The following is a 17,198-nucleotide window of genomic DNA, read 5'->3' as shown; positions in this document are numbered from 1 at the left end:
CGTGGTTCTCAGGGTGTGTCTGTGCAGATTTGTTCCTGTGCTTTTTCAGGGAGTTTCTTGAACAAATGGTATAATTTCTTTTGGTAACCCTTAGTGGGATCAGAGGGTAATGGCCTGTAGAATGTGGTGTTGGAGAGCGGCCGAGCAGCCTCTCGTTCATATTCCGACCTATTCATGATGATGACAGCACCTTTTTTGTTCTCATAAGGTTTCCAGAGCAGTTTTTCTGATTTCAGTGGTTCAAACAGTTTGGCTAAAACTTCAGTCAAGGCTCCACACTTTGGACACCTATAAACAGTCATTAACCAATTCTCCAACACCCACTTCTAGCAGTGAAGACAGATAATTAACACCCCTCTTTGAGAACAGTACAGACAGTGGGCCACATTCTCTCCTGATGTATCTCCATTGTCTTTGATGGGGATGGAGTTTGGACCTATTTGGTAAGTTAATGAGGTTTGGGCCCAGCAGTCAGGGGAAAGTATTAATGGGAGTTGTAATTGAGACTACAAAATGGAATTGCTACACGATAAAAACAAATCAAACATATGTGCACTTGATATACAGCTATAATGGAGGAATGTAATCTCATGGTTTGGGGCCAATGACTGGGGGGTCAGGATTCTACGGTTCTGTTACAGCCTCTACTACTAATTTGCTTTGTGACTTTGGAGAGATCACTTAATTTCTAATCCAGAAATGAGTCATCAACATACTATTAACCCTCGAATTCACCTGACTCACTAGTCTCGCCAGTGCATCAGCTCACAGAAGAAATCTAACCTTCAGAGGTGGAGTGGACATCAGAGGCACAACCTCCTCTAAGCAGAAGAAAACTGTCAGGAGCAGGGTATCAATGATATGGTCTAATAAATTACTGTTGGCATTCTACCACCACACCGATCACCAACGTTCTCAGACAGCTAAAATGGGAAGGCAGGAGTACTGATGCAGAAAGACCTGTGACAGAGAATATGACTGCCTGCAACATCAAGATTTTGCATGAACCTATGATGTGACTAAAGCCCAAAGGGCCACCAAAGGCATTATTCTGACTCACAAGTTGCCCAATAAATGCTGAGACTCATTTCTCAGCTGAAGCCCCATCACTGCCAGCTGCAAAGAGCTTGCAAGAATTCACAGTCTCTTAGGCCTGAAGATATAGATGTTGGAGCTCTTAAAACACACACCACATCCATCCTGATGGAGCCAGGTGGAGATGGAGACAGAGATACTAGATGCAGTGAAAGAAGCCTGTGTTACTGCCAGCAACCTGGTCCTGGTTTGTCAAATCCAGACAGGAATGCTGTGTCTCACGGCCGACAGAAATAGTTACCCGTCTTTGTTAAAGGGCATGCTACCAAACCCCACAAAGCCCATTATAGCTCAGCCTGGAACTCAACATTTGGTCCAATGTCCTCACTATCTATAACCTAGCCTCATACTTTACTCCTAGGAGCAGGCCCGTTTGGTGCAAGCTAGTAACTCAGCATGGGGCTGGGGGAGTGTTTGTAGCCTGTTCTGTTAGACATTCAGACCTTTGCCCAGGGGTGCTTTAGAAATTATGGTTTAACATTCAGAATTGTACCAGTCACTTATTAATCGCTTATTAATCATTGACTAAGAAGCTATTTTCAATCTAGAAGAGAGGCTGTGTATTGTCCAGCTCTCGGAAAGAATTATAAAGCAGAAAAGCCATTGTTACAACATACTTTTTGAAAGCTTCATCTCTTGGCAGACTGTGAATGCTCTTACATGCAACAGATCCAGATGCTATCATTTGGATGGCTGCCGGAAGAAAAGTGAATCAGTAAGAGTTGAGTTCACTTAGCAGAGTATGAGCTTTATGCCACCACCATCTCCGATGCAGGGATGCGTGACATTAAAATCTGTATGTTGTGAGTATTATTAAGGCTGTGATCCTTCCAGCTGCACTGTCACATGTAATCCCATTGACTAGTTGGTTAGCTCCTTGAGGCAGGACCCAACAAACAATAGACAATGAAGACTATGAACTCCTTAGTCCAGGATAAGGACTAATCTTTGCTTTTGTGCCTGCCACTATCTTGGGTGACACACTGGGGACTGCCAGAGCTAAAAGCGCAAGTTGCTTCAACTTCAGCTTAAGCCAGGCTAGGGTTTTTAACAACTCATATCCTCTGTGAATTGGCTCAGAGGGAAATCTGCAATGGACATGCACCAGTGGGTTTCGTTTGCACTGCTCTCAGTTACACCAGTGGTTAATCGGAGGGTGGAGAGCTGTCATTCTGTTGGAGAGTTGTATCTGTGGAATACCAGGGGCTCAATATTGATGATGATGTTGTGAAGAGTCATCTAAAAACCCCAGAAAGCAGCTGGCATACCATCAGAACAGGTAAACATCAACTTTATGAAAGTCTCAGGAGACACCCAAAACCTTTATAAAATTGGGGAGTTGGGAAGAAATACACTAACGTATTGTTAGGATGGTGGATACAAAGGAACTTTGGATAAGAGGGAGTTTTATAAAACTGGAATTTGCCTATACCTTCCCCCCACTGGGTAGCAGTATCAGTGTGGGCCCCACTCTTGGTTGGTGCATAAACATGATTAATAAAAGTGTGAAGGTTTTGCTTTAAAAGAGGCTTGGCAAATCTACTAAGTGTGAATGTAGGTTGTTAACTGACACAGCAGGTGAGATCTCCGCCCCATTGAAATCAATGGAAAATTCCTGTTGACTTTAGTGGGTCCAGGATTTCACTCAGGCTATGTCTACGCTGGCAATTGGATGACAAAACTTTTGTCTTTCAGAGGTGTTGAGGAAATAACCCCTGAAAGACAAAAGTTTTGGTGATAACAAGTGCCAGTGTGAACAGAGCATTGTACAACGCAAACACCGCTCGTTGGGGGTGGAAGGTTTTTTTCGGCAGGGAGAGCACTGACTGGGAATACAAGCTATGCTATTAATAATAGATTGTTACACAAGTTGAAAGAAAGTACACAAGCCAGGAAGCAATCTGTGACTTTTCCCAGATAGCATAAAATGATGAGGGATTAATATCTTGCTATTTTTGGCACCTACTTAATATTGAGCAAAATGGAGATTCAAACAGATAAACTTTTCAGATCAGAGTAAATACAGAGTATTTCTCTGAATTTTTAAACAAATGTTTTCATTGTGTTAGCACCACAAATGTTTGGTCTCTGAGAATATTCTGCAGAATGTATTAACTGGCAGAAATGTTCACTGAAAAAGTGAATTTTAAGCAAATATTACAAAATATTCATGGAAAGTGAATTTTGAATTCATAATCATGACTCTTCATGCAGGAAACCTGATTCTAGCTATTACTCTTGTCCAATGAGAGAACTGAAATACGCAGTCTCACCTATGTGTCCAATCAGAACAGCGAAATTTTAAATACATAAAATTGCTTAAAGAAAAGGAGTACTTGTGGCACCTTAGAGACTAACAAATTTATTTGAGCATAAGCTTTTGTGAGCTACAGCTCACTTCATGGGATGCATGCCATGGAAAATACAGTGGGGAGATTTTATATACACAGAGAACATGAAACACATTGTAATGCTCACAGGTTCTTGTCAACTGCTGGAAATGGCCCATCTTGATTATCACTACAAAAGGTTTTTTTTCTCTCCTGCTGGTAATAGCTCACCTTACCTGATCACTCTCGTTACAGTGTGTATGGTAACACCCATTGTTTCATGTTCTCTGTGTATATAAAATCTCCCCACTGTATTTTCCACTGAATGCATCCGATGAAGTGAGCCGTAGCTCATGAAAGCTTATGCTCAAATAAATTTGTTAGTCTCTAAGGTGCCACAAGTACTCCTTTTATTTTTGCAGACACAGACTAACATGGCTGCTACTCTGAAACCTGTCATAAAATTGCTTGTAAAAGTACTACCGACCAAGAAAAGAGAGTATTTGGAGAATAATTTTGAATACTTAAATTAATTTTAAAAAGTCTCAATCTATTTTCAGTGCTTTGAGATCCACGGATGCAAAGAAATATATAAGAGGTAGGCAGCTCTCGAACACAACTTTCTGCAAGCCGTTACCCTCTGATCCCACTCAGGGTTACCAAAAGAAACTACAGCATTTGCTCAAGAAATTCCCTGAAAAAGCACAAGAACAAATCCGCACAGACACACCCCTGGAACCCCGACCAGGGGTATTCTATCTGCTACCCAGGATCCATAAACCTGGAAATCCTGGACACCCCATCATCCCAGGCATTAGCACCAGCAGGATTGTCTGGCTATGTAGACTCTCTCCTCAGGCCTTACATTACCAGCACTCCCTGCTATCTTCGAGACACCACTGACTTCCTGAGGAAACTACAATCCATCGGTGATCTTCCTGAAAACACCGTCCTAGCCACTATAGATGTAGAAACCCTCTACACCAACATTCCACACAAAGATGGACTACAAGCCATCAGGAACAGTATCCCCAATAATGTCACGGCAAACCTGGTGGCTGAACTTTGTGACTTTGTCCTCACCCATAACTATTTCACATTTGGGGACAATGTATACCTTCAAATCAGCGGCACTGCTATGGGTACCCGCATGGCCCCACAGTATGCCAACATTTTTATGGCTGACTTAGAACAACGCTTCCTTAGCTCTCATCCCCTAATGCCCCTACTCTACTTGCGCTACACTGATGATATCTTCATCATCTGGAAAAGAAGCCCTTGAGGAATTCCACCATGATTTCAACAATTTCCATCCCACCATCAACCTCAGCCTGGACCAGTCCACACAAGAGATCCACTTCCTGGACACTACGGTGCTAATAAGCGATGGTCACATAAACACCACCCTATACCGGAAACCTATTGATATCTATACTTACCTACATGCCTCCAGCTTTCATCCAGACCACACCACATGATCCACTGTCTACAGCCAAGCTCTACAATACAACTGCATTTGCTCCAACCCTTCAGACAGAGACAAACACCTACAAGATCTCTATCAAGCATTCTTACAACTACAATACCCACCTGCGGAAGTGAAGAAACAGATTGACAGAGCCAGAAGAGCATCCAGAAGTTACCTACTACAGGACAGGCCCAAAAAAGAATATAACAGAACGCCAATAGCCATCACCTTCAGCCCCCAACTAAAACCTCTCCAACGCATCATCAAGGATCTACAACCTATCCTGAAGGACGACCCATCACTCTCACAGATCTTGGGGGACAGGCCAGTCCTTGCTTACAGACAGCCCCCCAACCTGAAGCAAATACTCACCAGCAACCACACACCACACAACAAAAACACTAACCCAGGAACCTATCCTTGCAACAAAGCCCGTTGCCAATTGTGTCCACATATCTATTCAGGGGACACCATCATAGGGCCTAATCACATCAGCCACACCATAAAAGGCTCGTTCACCTGCACATCTACCAATGTGATATATGCCATCATGTGCCAGCAATGCCCCTCTGCCATGTACATTGGCCAAACTGGACACTCTCTATGTAAAAGAATAAATGGACACAAATCAGACATCAAGAATTATAACATTCAAAAACCAGTCAGAGAACACTTCAATTGGTCACTCGATTACAGACCTAAAAGTGGCAATTCTTCAACAAAAAATCTTCAAAAACAGACTCCAACGAGAGACTGCTGAATTGGAATTAATTTGCAAACTGGATACGATTAACTTAGGCTTGAATAAAGACTGGGAGTGGATGGGTCATTACACAGAGTAAAAATATTTCCCCATGTTTATTCCCCCCCCCCCCCCCCCGCTGTTCCTCAGATGTTCTTGTCAACTGCTGGAAATGGCCCACCTTGATTATCACTACAAAAGGTTTTTTCCCACCCGCTCTCCTGCTGGTAATAGCTCACCTTACCTGATCACTGTGGTTACAGTGTGTATGGTAACACCCATTGTTTCATATTCTCTGTGTATATAAATCCCCCCACTGTATTTTCCACTGAATGCATCCAATGAAGTGAGCTGTAGCTCACGAAAGCTTATGCTCAAATAAATTTGTTAGTCTCTAAGATGCCACAAGTACTTCTTTTCTTTTTGCGGATATAGACTAACATGGTTGCTACTCTGAAACCCATATTAATGTTAGTTATTATTGCAGACAAAATGCATGTATATTGACATAATCAATAATGACAGGATGCAAGCAGACATCATGATTAACAGTCACATTGTAGAGGCGGTAGATGAATTTAATTATCTGGGATGATACATATCCAACCAGAAATGCATGCAAAATTTGCACGAGGACATTTCAGAGGCCCTTATCTGTGTTTTGATGTCCCAGAAAAGATGCTGTCTGGTTGGGAATATATTCCTAGTGTATGTACTGCACTGCATGGAAGTGTGTGTAGAATTACTGAAAATGCTTGGGGTGGGGAGTAGGCGAAGAAAGAAATACTATTAAAGGAAAAGCCAACCACGTTGATCAGCTGGAAAGCCTATCTTGCTAATTGCTTGTAGAATACTTTCCAGGTTACTACAGACCACTAGGCCACAGCATTTATTCAGCTGAACTGAAAATTACAGTGATTTTACCCCTCTCCTTTCTATTATTTGACTGATGGGAGTCTTGCATCTCCTCAGGCACTTGCAGGAACTAGGAAATGGTATCTACTACTGCAGGGTGTCCTGCTAGTTTGGCTTTGATTGGAGTTCAGTGTTTGTTGTTGAAAGGAGATATTTCATCTCAGCAGATTCAGAATGTACACAGCCTGTTCAAGGCTATTGCCGCAGGACTTGTCAGACAGAGTAAGAACAAGGGTTTCCGCTGCCCCTCCCCCAAACAAATGATGAACAAAAGCAAATGTCCAGCCAAATTTGGGTTCGTTTCCATCTAGCACAGAATGTTGAAGAATCACTCACATATTCATTATTCTCATGTTCTTAAAGACATCATGCTGGGCAGTTTTCAGAATGGTTTCTTATTAGAAGTATATAGTTAATATCAACGTCAACTTTCAATTACACCCATGTCCTTAAAGAAATACTTGGCATTGTGCAGCCATGGTTCCTGTGCCAAGCTTTGTAATTAAAGCCAGACTAGCAAATATTCAAGAGCAAGTACAGAGGACCACCCTCCCCAACCCCCAACCTAACCAAAATAAAACCTACGAATAGATTGTGCTGCACTTCATATTTTTCTTTTGTCATTGACTCTGTCCAGCATATTCTAATCCTTTGCTTCTCATATTAAACAAGCTCGTGCATGAATTTTCTGTCCTTATGTGATCCACAAGCTCCGATTCTGATTTACACCTAGGACAATCATCTATATATTTGGGAAAAGAGGGTAAGCATGGGTCAGTGCACAACCAAATTGTGCTTAGTGTGAGAGTTTGTTAACCAGATATTGGATTAACAGGGTTATATGATGTGGCCTATTTTACACAGGGAAATTGACCAGAATAGAAATTGTGGAATAAACTATTCCAGAATCGCTCCCCAAGTGGACACTCTGTTCCGGAAAAAGTCACTTTATTCTGGAATAATCTGCCTTCATTTTTCATAATTATTCTGAAATAAAGAGACTTTTATTCTGAAATAGAGTGTCCACACAGGGAGCTCCTTCAGAACAGCTATTCTGGAATAATTTATTCTGTCATAGCTATGTCAGTCAATTTCTCTGTGTAGACACAGTCTCAGTTTAAGTATTCATGTGTGTGTAGCTACATATGTAGCCTTTCCTGTGTGTGTGTAGCTGCATATATAGTCAATCCTCCATTACTGAAGAAATCAGTCACTGTCTTGGCAAAATATCCTTTTGCATTAACCCAACCCACCTTTTTGCTTTAATATTCAGTTTTGATCACTCAATGCATATGTAAGATGATGTGCGGGAGGAGAAGCAAGTTCTCCTCTGAATGAGAACTCCCACTGCTGCTTTGTTTGGGTAGAAAGAGTTAGAGCTTCCCAAATTCTGTTGCCAAAGGGGGGCTGATACAACATTGGCTCTCGAGTGCCCAGCATGTTGTCAGTAAACAAAGGACTGAATCTGAGGAGCTAGTGGATGGCATTTCTGTATTGTCGAAAATGACTGGGTGAATCCGTGAATCTCCTTCTTCATTCCTCTCCTTCATGAGCCAGGGAGAGAATAGAAACTCTCCATTGCCCTCAACATGCAGATAATATTTTAGCTCTGTATTAAGACAATTACTATAATAAAATCTCATGATTCAGGGCTTTAGCTGGTTGCCTGTAGGGGTCAGGAAGGACATTCCCCGCTGTACATAATAGCTAGATGTATGCTGGGATTTTTTCCCCCCTTCCTCTGAAACATTAGATTGGTGACAGCTGGAGAGGGAACAGTGGACAGGGTGGAGGTGTGGTTTGAGGTGGTACAGAGAATCCACTTTCTTTGATGCCTGGCTAGTGTGTCCTGCTCATATGCTCAGGGTGACACTGATCACCAAATTTGGTGCCAGGAAGGAATTTTCCCCCAGGTCAGATTGGCAGGGACCCTGTTTTTTTAAACCTTCCTCTGCAGCTTGGGACATGGATCACCTGCTGGGATCACCTGGGCATATCTCACCTAATCAGTTCCCAGCCATTGGTTGCACCTCAGTTTAGTACCTTGATAACTGAAGTGCTTTTGGGCATCTACACTTAAAATGCTACATTGCTGTGGTGCTTCTGTGAGGACGCTCCCTACGCTGACAGGAGGGATTCTCCTATTGGCGTAAGTAATCCACCTCCCTGAGACGTGATAGCTAGGTCAACGGATGAATTCTTCCATCAACCTAGTGCTATCTACCTGGGGCCTGAGGTTGGCTTAACTACATCGCTCAGGGCACCTGAGTGGTGTAGCAGGGTCAACCGAATTTTCTAGTGTAGATCAGCTACACTAGATTTTTAAATTTAAATTTAAAAATTAAATTTTCTAGTTTCTTAGTCTAACCAAGTCACTGGGTTCAATATAGGGGTAACTGAGTAAAATTCTGTAGTGCTGTGCAGGAGGTCAGACCAGGTGATCCATAGTCCTTTCTGGACTTAAACTCTATGACACTCTGAAGACTCCAAAGACAACGCCAGACTTATGAGAGATGCAAGGGCAGGGGTTAAGTAAACAGGAAGTGGGAGGAGAGGGAGCACAGCTCCTTCTCCTTTGCTAAAGCAGAAGGGAGCCCCTACTCCTCTCTGTGGATTGGGGGAGTGCTCCTCCATAGCTCCCCTTTGCTTTGCTTGTGTGATGGGATGTTCACCCCACACAAGGCAGAACAGGTTAAATTTGGTTAATTAATCTGATAGGCTGCATCTGGGGGAGAACCAGGTACTGAAAGGCTCATTGAAGATGGAACCCAGCTGAGAAGGAACATGCAGGGCTAGTATAAAGCCAGGAAGCTGGCAGCAGAAAAGGGGCTGCAGGGAAGTAGTCTGCAGTCACTCCCAGGAAGAAGGGAGTTTGGGTTGGTAAACTTAGGGGGTGGGGACCAGAAGATGGAGCAAGGAAATAGCAACAGGATCTGGGAGCAAGCGGACCACAGTTGCTGGACATAGGGTCCCTGCCTGGACTGGAATCTGGAGTAGTGGGTGAGCCTAAGTTCACCTACCAGCCACTGGGGAAGTGGCACAGACTGGGCAATGGAACTGGAGTCTGTCTGAGACTGATGATCTAGTGACACTTGGATACCCAAGAAGGGGAGGACTGTACAGTGACCTGGCTGGAGGGCTGAGTCACAAAGAGGGAGCACCCCAAGTCCCAGAGAGAGAGAGGAGCCACGGTGTGAGGGAGGGGGCTAATCCCCAGATGAGGTCGCAAGGAGGTACCCCAGCAATGCGTGCACGCACCCCGTAACAGGCTGGCTCAGTGAGAGCTCCCCACCTTTTTCAGTCCTGTTCAAGGTGAGACTCTGACATTGGGTGAGGCTCTATGGGTGCTTATTCAGCAGTCAATGAGGCTGTTCACACTCTTTATGTGCTTGAGTATTTTGGTGAATGAGGGCATATGTGTGGGAGCTGGAAATCTACCACCCACTGGGGCCATTGATCACAGAGATGCTCCATTACAATTTCTGAGTATTGTGAGTATCTCAGTATGCTGGAGGAATGCAATTTCTTTCTTCGAGCTTTTGCTAATTTCTGCTTTATAACTAAAATCCATTTTACTTACATGGCTTGCTTGTCTGGAGCTGACTGCCTGTGTCTTACAATTCTTCATATCAGTCACCCTTAATAACACACTTCCAAATGGATTTCTTGCCCCAGGATTAATTACCGCAGAGAAGAATCCTCTACCCAGTGGAGAGACCTTCCAGTGAAGGAGGCTGAGAGTTAAGATTTTCAGTAAAGTATAGAAGTTAGGAGCAGCGCAAGCATAACCCATTTATAATAACATCATTGACCTGTGAGTGCATGGGAGAGCTATGCTGAGAGTGAATAAAGCTGCATAATGTACTAATGCTGTTCTTCACAGCTGCTTAGCCTTGGTGTGCTTTCCTTTCCTTGCCTCCTGCCAGAAGCCTGCCCACGTCTTAGTAGCATTCACTGTGTACAGGAGTGGTGGAAGTGTCCTCAAAGTGTGGGGGCTAGAGGTGCCCGAACCATGCTCCCCCCACCCCCCGTGCTGCCCCTTCCCCCCAAAGCCCTGTCCTGCCCTGCTACTTCCCCTGAGGCCTGAGCCCCACACTACCTCTTTCCCCTAACACCCTGCCTCCTACTCGCTCCTCTCTGCCCACTCCCCCCATTGCTCACCCTTAGGAGTGGTAAAAAGTGGGAAGGCATAGCCCTCCCACTTTGGGGGGGGGCAAGGCCCCTTGTTCCCCTCATTCTGACACCCCTGATTTTGCAGCCACCTTCTCACCTTGCTCCCTTCTAACTTATTAACACATAGCTGCTAAATCTTCTTCACTCCCACTGCTCTCAGTATGGTGCTATCTCTTCAGTAGCTTCCCCTCCTCTTCTACCTCAAACTGAAACTCATTGTCATAGAATCATAGCATCATAGACTTGTAACACTGGAAGGGACCTTGAGAGGTCATCTAGTCCTGTCCCCTGCACTCAAGGCAGGACTATGTAATAACTAGAGTATTCCTGACAGGTGTTTGTCTAACCTGTTCTTAAAAGCCTCCAATGACAGAGATTCCACAACCTCTCTAGGCAATTTATTCCAGTGCTTAACTACCCTGACAGTTAGGAAGTGTTTCCTAATGTCCAACCTAAACCTCCTTTTGCTGCAACTTAAGCCTATTGCTTCTTGTCTTATCCTCAGAGGCTATTGAGAACAATTTTTCACCCTCCTCCTTGTAACAACCTTTTATGTACTTGAAAACGGTTATCGTGTCCCATCTCAGTCTTCTCTTCTGTAGACTAAACAAACATAATTTTTTCGATCTTCCCTCATAGGTCATGTTTTCTAGACCTTTAATCATTTTTGTTGCTCTCTGGACTTTCTCCAATTTGTCCACATCTTTCCTGAAATGTGGTGCCCAGAACAGGACCCAATACTCCAACTGAAGCCTTATCAGCAGAGAGTAGAGCAGAAGAATTACTCATGCCTTTCTTACAACACTCCTGCTAACGCAGGGGTAGCCAACCTATGGCACGCGTGCCAAAGGAGTGGGCACGCGAGCTGATTTTTCAGTGGCACTCACACTGCCCGGGTCCTGGCCACCGGTCGGGGGGCTCTGCCTTTTAATTTAATTTTAAATGAAGCTTCTTAAGCATTTTAAAAACCTTATTTACTTTACATACAACAATAATTTAGTTATAAATTATAGACTTATAGAAAGAGACCTTCTAAAAACGTTAAAATGTATTACTGGCATGGGAAACCTTATATTAGAAGAATAAATGAAGACTTGGCACACCACTTCTGAAAGGTTGCCGACCCTGGTGCTAATGCATCCCAGAATGATGTTCGTTTTTTTGTTTGTTTGTTTTTGTTTTTTGCAGTGTTACCCTGTTGACTCCTATTTAGCTTGTGATCCACTATAATCCCCAGATCCCTTTCTGAGGAATTCCTTCCTCGGCAGTCATATCCTGTTTCGTCTGTGTGCAATTGATTGCTCCTTCCTAAATGGAGTACTCCACGGTTGTCCTTATTGAATCCCATCCTATTTACTTCAGACCATTTTTCCAGTTTGTCCAGATCACTTTGAATTTTAATCCTGTCCTCCAAAGCACTTGCAACCCCTCCCAGCTTGGTATCAGATTCAGTGCTGGACACTAACACTTATGCAAGTATGTTCTGTCTCTATCTGTATTCAATAGGAATGGATGGCACAATGCAGGAGGCACTCAGCACTTTACAGTATTGGCCCTTTGTATTAAGCTTTGAAGACAAGAGCCTGATTGTTTTCCCTGTTCTGTACAGCACACAGTGCACTCGTGCTCAATAAATAATAATTGCCCAGTTCTAGCTGCCCCGTCCTGTGCTCTGTTTCATGGTATCTTTCATCATCACCTCCGAGGTGTCGATGAGTCACATGCTAAGGTGCAGGTACTATGGATTGATTGTACTGAATGAAAGATTTAGCTACCGAGCAGACACTTAATCAGTGACAGGCTGTAGGAATAACTCTTTATTTCATCAGATAGCTGGAGACATTGATGGATGGGAAACCAAGGGTGTTTCCTTTATGGTGATCATAACTCATTTCTGATTAATTGTTATGCCAAACCTCTGACAAAACAGGGTTAAAAAGTTAAACCTGATGACAGGTATACTTAGGCAGACACCGGCAAGGCGCAGGAACGAGTCTAAGTTTGCTTTGCACGGTGCATTATAAAGGCATCACTTATCTGTCTGGTGAAAGAGGAGCACTTAGTTTAGTTGAGAATCCTTATGAATTAAAACAGAGTGGTTTTCCACACTGTATTTCAGCAATCTGGGACCCACATACAGTACTGACTTATGCATATATGTTTCTTCTGTTCCAGCTGGCGTGCTGGATGCCTCTTCCAATCCAATTAGCCCTGTTGAATGCCTAAACCAATGTCTGAGATCGGGGAACAGATGAGAGCTAGCAGGTAACAAAACCACATAATTTTCGACAAAAAGTCAGTTTTAAAAAATGAAAAGTCAATGTACTGACCAGTGTCAGCCTCAGGTAAACTAACCCTCAGAGTAAATCTAACACATCTCTCACTGCCTCAGGGAAAGGTCTGAGGAAAATAGGTAAGCCTTAAGCTTTGTCTACACTGGATTTTTGTCAGCAAAACTTTTGTCATTCAGGGGTGTGAAAACCCCCCCCCCCCCAAACGACTACAGTTTTGCCAATGAAAAGCACGGGTGTCAGCAGGAACGCTCTCCTGCCAACAAAGCTACCACTGCTCGTTAGGGATGGAAGCTTTTTGTCGATGGGAGAGCTCTCTTTTGCCGACAAACAGCAGTTACACTGTGCGCCTTTTAGCAGCATGGCTGTAGTGGCGCAGCCATGTTGCTATAAGGTGCATAGTGTAGACATGGCTTTAGACTGTTCCATAACATTCAACAGACATGGGATCTGTTGGACCCATGGGAGCTGCAAGTGCAGAACCAGTGATTTTCCACTGAGAATGTCCCCTGACATTCAAACCTCGCAACTTACCAAAGGCTGCTACAATTAAGGTGCCAGCTGTGGGGTTGTGGTACCTGTTTACTGAGAACTGGACTCATCCTATGCTCATTTCTTATAGACAGTGAGAAGCCTTCAGAGGATAACAGCCTTCAGTCAGTCCCAGCAAAACAGATTTTTGCTTCTGAATATGATGTAACAAACCCAGTCTGACCCTCATATCCCATCATTAAAATTCCAAGGGAATTCCAGCACAGGGCCTCAGGCCGATTCAGAGTCCTATGGGTGATGTCACGTCTGCAGTGAGCCGATGACAATAATTGCCTTTATATGACCCTAATTATTTTGCTGAAGACACATTAACGCCATTTCTGAATGAAGCCCTGGGCTACAGAAGAGGCCATCTATCAGCTAGGATCTATTTGTGGTTGTGTGGCTTTATTAATTTGAAGTAGTTAGTCATCGTTTCCAATAGCCTCAATCCTTGGCAGTGGTAATATGTGATGGATTGTTGCACTTTAGTTTATCTGTTCTGATAAATAAATAATAAAAAAGCTCTTTCATGTGGCCCCACAGCGGAATAGACTAAGTGCCAGCTTCTGGCATGTTTTTGAGTTTATTAATGTAATACATGGCTGGTTTCCAAAATGTTTCCATCCTTTTACATTTTTATTTCAGAAGGCTTAGGAAATGGTTGCCTTCGTTATCACAAGGATCAGAGAAGAATGTGGTTCTCTCACTCCTTCCTTCTGCAGGGTGGCCGGTATTTTGAAATGCGGAGCCATGTAAGGTGTGTCTGGATCTGCATTGAAGGCCAAATCAGGGCTTGGGCGCGGGCTTGGATCTACTGTGTGAACTCGCAAAAAGAAAAGGAGTACTTGTGGCACCTTAGAGACTAACCAATTTATTTGAGCATAAGTATTTCGTGCAAATACAGACTAACACAGCTGTTACTCTGAAACCTGCGTGAACTCTGCCTCTCATGCAGAGTTTACTTTTGTTCTCTATTGTTTTGTTGTACTCTAAATTAACAAAAAGAAAAGGAGTACTTGTGGCACCTTAGAGACTAACCCATTTATTTGAGCATAAGCTTTCGTGAGCTACAGCTCACTTCATCGGATGCATACTGTGGAAAATACAGAAGATGTTTTTATACACACAAACCATGAAAAAATGGGTGTTTATCATCTTGATTATCATACACATTGTAAGGAGAGTGATCACTTTAGATAAGCTATTACCAGCAGGAGAGTAGGGTGGGGGAAGAGAAAACCTTTTTGTAGTGATAAACACCCATTAACTCTGAAACCGGTTAATTTTGAGACAAACATGGGAAAACAAGCTTTGGAGAAATATAGACCACAGCCACAAACTATCGCACAGATCTTTAGCCTAAAAACGATGTGCCAGAGTCTAGTTTCCCTTTTGCCAGTGAAAACTAGGTAAAATTCTCATGGAGTGATGCTAGTGTGAGATCAAGATCAGGTCCAATCTACACTGAAATTCACTTCTAATTTTCTTTTCCATGTCTCTCACATAAAATAGTAACATCCTCTTTGCTTCTTGGAGGGTGGAGTGAGGAAGGAAGAAGTGATTTACATGTATTAGGTGGCTACCAGGGGGCTTAAAAGCTGGTAGCCACCTACTGTGTATGACCCCCTCAACTCCAAAATGAAGAGGACATTATGTTATGAAAAGGACACCAATAGGAACATTAGAAAAGTCTCTCAGCATACATTGGATCTGATTTATTCTGTTCACATTCCAACTGCTGCACAGTTGCTCAGTGTCTATTGTTTAGTACCAAAATGGGAAATTTATGGTGGCTTTTTTTGGTTTGCTTGCTATTTTTGGTTTACTACAGTTCTCCTTTTATGATGCACCGAGATTAAAAATAGATGTTTGGTACATCTGGATTTATTCCAAGGTACATATTTCAGCATTCTCAGAGAGGAACAGATTTCAGAGTAACAGCCGTGTTAGTCTGTATTCGCAAAAAGAAAAGGAGTACTTGTGGCACCTTAGAGACTAACCAATTTATTGGAGCATAAGCTTTCGTGAGCTACAGCTCACTTCATCGGATGCATACTGTGGAAAATACAGAAGATGTTCTTATACATACAAACCATGAAAAAATGGGTGTTTACCACTACAAAAAGTTTTCTCTCCCCCCACCCTACTCTCCTGCTGGTAATAGCTTATCTAAAGTGATCACTCTCCTTACAATGTGTATGATAATCAAGGTGGGCCATTTCCAGCACAAATCCAGGGTTTAACAAGAACATCTGAGGAATGGGGGGGGGGGTAGGAAAAAACAAGGGGAAATAGGTTACCTTGCATAATGACTTAGCCACTCCCAGTCTCTATTCAAGCCTAAGTTAATTGTATCCAATTTGCAAATGAATTCCAATTCAGCAGTCTCTCGCTGGAGTCTGGTTTTGAAGTTTTTCTGTTGTAATATCGTAACTTTCATGTCTGTAATCACGTGACCAGAGAGATTGAAGTGTTCTCCGACTGGTTTATGAATGTTATAATTCTTGACTTCTGATTTGTGTCCATTTATTCTTTTACATAGAGACTGTCCAATTTGACCAATGTACATGGCAGAGGGGCATTGCTGGCACATGATGGCATATATCACATTGGTGGCTGTACAGGTGAACGAGCCTCTGATAGTGTGGCTGATGTTATTAGGCCCTGTGATGGTGTCCCCTGAATAGATATGTGGGCACAGTTGGCAACGGGCTTTGTTGCAAGGATAGGTTCCCGGGTTAGTGGTTCTGTTGTGTGGTATGTGGTTGCTGGTGAGTATTCGCTTCAGGTTGGGGGGATGTCTGTAGGCAAGGACTGGCCTGTCTCCCAAGATTTGTGAGAGTGTTGGGTCATCCTTCAGGATAGGTTGTAGATCCTTAATAATGCATTGGAGGGGTTTTAGTTGGGGGCTGAAGGTAACGGCTAGTGGCGTTCTGTTATTTTCTTTGTTAGGCCTGTCCTGTAGTAGGTGACTTCTGGGAACTCTTCTGGCTCCATCAATCTGTTTCTTCACTTCCGCAGGTGGGTATTGTAGTTGTAAGAATGCTTGATAGAGATCTTGTAGGTGTTTGTGGGGCCATGCGGGTACCCATAGCAGTGCCGCTGATTTGAAGGTATACATTGTCCCCAAATGTAAAATAGTTATGGGTAAAGGACAAAGTCACAAAGTTCAGCCACCAGGTTAGCCATGACATTATCGGGGATAGTGTTCTTGATGGCTTGTAGTCCATCTTTGTGTGGAATGTTGGTGTAGAGGGCTTCTACATCCATAGTGGCCAGGATGGTGTCATCAGGAAGATCACCGATGGATTGTAGTTTCCTCAGGAAGTCAGTGGTGTCTCGAAGGTAGCTGGGAGTGCTGGTAGCGTAGGGCCTGAGGAGGGAGTCTACATAGCCAGACAGTCCTGCTGTCAGAGTGCCAATGCCTGAGATGATGGGGCGCCCAGGATTTCCAGGTTTATGGATCTTGGATAGTAGATAGAATATCCCAGGTCGAGGTTCCAGGGGTGTGTCTGTGCGGATTTGATCTTGTGCTTTTTCAGGGAGTTTCTTGAGCAAATGCTGTAGTTTCTTTTGGTAACTCTCAGTGGGATCAGAGGGTAATGGCTTGTAGAAAGTGGTGTTGGAGAGCTGCCGAGTAGCCTCTTGTT

At 43.4% G+C, this 17,198-nt stretch overlaps 1 long non-coding RNA gene across 1 annotated transcript in view; it reads left to right on the top strand.

The window, feature by feature from the left end:
* The first annotated feature begins 1,948 nt into the window (after positions 1–1,948).
* Positions 1,949–17,198, top strand: part of LOC141984462 (uncharacterized) — a 40,727-nt gene continuing 25,477 nt past the window's right edge. The window contains exons 1-2 of the long non-coding RNA XR_012638738.1: positions 1,949–2,374; positions 12,899–12,988. This is a non-coding gene — a long non-coding RNA (uncharacterized LOC141984462). The remainder of the gene's footprint in view (positions 2,375–12,898; positions 12,989–17,198) is intronic.

The sequence above is a fragment of the Natator depressus genome, chromosome 3, assembly GCF_965152275.1.
Source record: "Natator depressus isolate rNatDep1 chromosome 3, rNatDep2.hap1, whole genome shotgun sequence".
Taxonomy (NCBI): Eukaryota; Metazoa; Chordata; order Testudines; family Cheloniidae; genus Natator; species Natator depressus.
Note: the sequence above shows the minus strand (reverse complement) of the source record. Positions and strands in the feature narration are given on the sequence as shown.